We start from the raw sequence: 4,304 nt of genomic DNA on the forward strand, positions 1-4,304 counted from the left end.
AAGCCACCATGTAAACAAACCTTTTGAAAAGGAAGGAGCAGGCCCCCTGGATCACCCCCTAGCAGTGCCCCTGCTTGCAAGCATGCTAAGTCTTTCAGAGCCCATTTCTGTTATTAGAATTTGGCTGTGGAAATAGACTGCAGGGGAAGAACAATAAGGGCAGAAGGAAAGTACAGCTCCCTTTTACTATTTTGGTTCCGTCACACCCTTCCCCAATCACTCAACGGGCCTGAGGAGGTGCCACATGCCTTGCGTGCAGAAGAATAGAAAATGAATGGTGGGCTAAATGGAAAAAATTGGTCTGACTCAGTTGGAAGCTGCTTGATTATGTTCAAATGAGTCAACCCTGAATCCCATTATCTTGAGCCTTTCTGTTAACTGATGGATCCGAGAGATATGGAGCTCTGGTTGAGTTCTGAAGGAGCCAGCAAGAGGGGCCATTTTCCTTCTTGTATTATACACTTTCTTGATTTTCCTTAGCAACATGGGGAACTGTTATACTGAGTCAGACCACTGGCCCGTGAAGCTCAGTCTTTCCAAGCCCTTCCTGGCAATGCTGGGGATTGAAGCTCAGGTCATTTGCATGCAAAGAATGTGTTATACCACCGAGTGACATTTTCTCAACATTTTTTAGAGATCAAGGGTGCAATCCAAACTTCCCACTGCCACCATGGCTCTGCAGAGTGGTGGGGCCATTGCTGCATCTGCAGCCCAGCTGTTCTTGGTGACAGCATGGGATGGCAGGGAAATCAGGCTGATTGGGTCCAGATTGAGCCTAATGCTGGCCAATTGCTGTGAGACTGACTGGTGCCTCCCCCATCAGAGTGCCCCATTTGGAGGCTTTCTGCTGGGCTCCATTGGTAGCACCAGTGGACCTCCTGCCATTTGCAGCACCACTGCCAGCTGGTGACTAGCAGGAGGCTGGCTCAACCAGCAGAGCCCCCCACAGGCCAACTCAAAATGATTTTGGATTGTAAAACAAGCTGGAACTGGAGCAAAGTGCTGCTGGGTAAAGTTTTCTTGCTGAGGTTCCAGTCCCACTTGCACGATACTCCATTCCCTCTCTATCAATCCAGCCACCCAAGAATCACTATTATGGACCCACTGGGGATACATAGTCCTCATTTCTCCCTTAAAGTTTTGTTGTTATATCTGCAAATCTTGGTGTTTCCTTGAGCTTTCTTTTCCTGTGTGGATGTTGTTGTTTCGGCTACATAAGAATCTGCACTCAGAGAGTGAGTTCATTATTAGTATACAGCGGCCTTTCTCAACCTGGTGCTCTCTGGGCACTTTGGACTACAGCTCTCATTAAGCACTGGGAGCTGTAATCCAAAACGCATGAAGGGCACCAGGATGACAGGGTTTTCTATAGGATAGAAATGACAGATTTGGAATAGCCCCAGTGAAGATGCCAGGAGGGGCATTAACCTCCTCTAGCAATGGGCACAAAGTACCTTATTGGCTAGCAAGGTAGCAGGGGCCACACTAGTCTTGAAGATGAATCCCTTCAGGAGCCAATGCATTCTGGTTTCTCAGGCCAGCAGAACTATTTGCTATATATTTTAATAGCTTGCTTGCTTGTTATGCATTTGGATGTCTGTTAAGGTATTGTGACCAAAATTTGCATGTTGGTTCCTGAGATCAAGGAGCAGGTTTCTGTCTATGTTTGGAGACAATTGGATGTACTTTTGAATCAAGATGGTGGACTGAACCATTGAAAACTGCACTGATTGTAACCACTGAATTTTTTGTTTTGTTTGTTAGCATTGTCAGGCAACACTAGGGTACAAGGCTCCAAACAGGTCACAAAACAGAAGTCCTCATGAAATTGTTTAGGTTTGGCTTCATATATTTGTATGGGATTATTTGAGCCCCAAATATATTTTCCTTTCTGGGGAAGCCTTTGAGCTAGAGGGCACCTGCAGAATCTGGCAAATGCTCAGAAAAAGCAGTTATAGTTATCAAAGCCATTGTTTAGAAATATTTATTCCTGAGCCAATTCTCAGCAGCAAGAGGGAACAAGATAGCTTTTCTCAGTGATGTTACAACAAACTCAGGACCTTGGATAACCAAGTTCAGCTTACAGTGAAGGGCTACTCCTTTGCTAAAATTCTGAACTTAGAGCTGAAGTTTTCCGTTGCTCCACAGTAAAGTACCAGCACCAATGGGTGGGAATCGTAGAGAAGCAGCCTACGGTGGAGAAATACTAGGAGAAGCTTCCTGATAGCAAGAGCTTTCCAGCAGTGGAACAGACTTCTGCAAGAGGCTCTCCTTCATTGGAAGGCATTTAGGCAGAGGTGAAGGTGCATCCTGCTTTGAGCAGGGGATCGGGATAGATCAGAAGTAACCAATATGATGCCTTCCAGTTACTATGGACTACAGCTCCCTTCATCCCTGACTATTGTAGTTCAAAACATCTGAATGACATCATTTTGGCTCCCCAGACTAAACACCCTCTGAGGTCTGTTTCAACTCTAAAATTCTGTGATGACATGGCCTGGGATTGCTGTGCTGCCATGAGTGCCATCATTATATCACATGTCAAGCTGACATAATGGGATAATGCTGATATCGGAGCGGGATGTAGCATGAGTTGTCCATATTTTAGTCACACTAGCACAACTGGATGGACAACTTCAACATATCAGAGCCATAATTTTAGTACAGCTTGGTCCTTTGCACTCTTATTTGTCCACAACATCTAGAATTCATAGGGGTCATAGAATTGTAGACTTGCAAGTGACCCAAATGGTCACATTATCCAACCCCCTACAATGCAAGAATCACAGCTGTCCTTAAATATTGTCTTTGAACATTGAGGGCTGGAGTCAACTAAATAGTTGAGGTAGCATGAGCCAGTGCAATGAGTGCTGCTAGTGTGATAGGGATTTCCACCTGCCCCTGTGTGTGTCCCCCAATTGGCTTGGGAGGGGACACCTCAGTACAGTGCACAATGGGAGATTATTTCATCGGGCAGGCAGAAATGCTTGCACTTATGGAATGATCATGATAGTGCAACATTGAATTCCCCCCAGAGGTTCCACCTAGTTCCTATAGCTAATGTACATCATGGACCCTATCACCCAAATGTTGACCTAGACCACCACCTCAGGAACCCTCATGCCAAATTTAGCAATGATATTTAAAAAAACAAGCCGAACCTGTCAAAATGGGTGAAGTCATGCCAAAGTGATTTTTCAGTCCTTCATCTAGATTCAAAATGGCATTCAGCATCCAAACATCTATGAATACCACTGTCCTCACCTTGGGAACCCTTGTGCTGAGTTTGGGGGTGATATCTCAAGAGGCATCTGAACACATAGAGAACACACAGAAGCACAAATGATTTCCCAAAAGATATAGTAGATACTGCCATCAAGTCCAGATAACACATGCTGGAACATGCCCAAGAACCTTTGCCCTTTTCTCTAATGTGTTTTCACTAGAGCAGTCTTCCCTAACCTTATGTCTCTAGATGTTTTGGATTATACTTTCTATCAGCCAGAGCCAGCACAGCACCATATAGTCCAAAACATCTAGAGGTCACCCGGTTGGGGAAGGTTGCTCTGGTGAAATGTATGATTATAAAGGTTTTTTTTACCACAAATTTTATTTCCAGCCAAGAAAATTAACTTGGACTGTGATTAGTCAAAGTGTTTGCCATTTCTAGCTTCTGTGTGATCTTGATGGCTATCTTTGCACTTTCTGGGAACTCATGAATAGCCTGGACTGTCCTTAGTGGCAAGCCAACACTATATTTTAGCCATCATTAAAGGGCAATGGAACAACGAGGACAACATGTTTGTCATCTTCTCGACTATTATGAGCTGATTCACCACTGCTGTGTCATAAGGCAAACAAGACCTCTGTAAGGAGCCTATTGCATCTTGAAAGCAATGACAATATTGAAAGGATGGAATTACCTCTAGGCCAGAGGAGGGCAGACTTCAGGCTTCCAGGTTCTATTTTTTCTATTACTTGAGCCATAAAATCCAGCAACCCTGGTAGAAGAACCTGCCAATTAAAAAAAGGTCATGCAAAAGTGCAGACGCAGGCCATTGAGTCTCAGCTTCCACAGCCATTGCCCACCATGAGCCACCATTGGCAGGGTTGACAGCAGAAGCAGCAGATATTTTATTCTCCTGCCAATTATGCTGTTTGAAATGTGCATTTTATATTTGACTTCCTTTAGTAATGTTTTGTTTTGAAATGCTCAAGATAATATTTTAATTTCCTGTTAATTGTGTTGCTTAGAACGTATACTTTATATTTGGTTTTGTTTAGTAATGTGTCAGGGTTGTTGT

This window comes from Zootoca vivipara, chromosome 7, assembly GCF_963506605.1.
Source record: "Zootoca vivipara chromosome 7, rZooViv1.1, whole genome shotgun sequence".
Classification (NCBI taxonomy): Eukaryota; Metazoa; Chordata; class Lepidosauria; order Squamata; family Lacertidae; genus Zootoca; species Zootoca vivipara.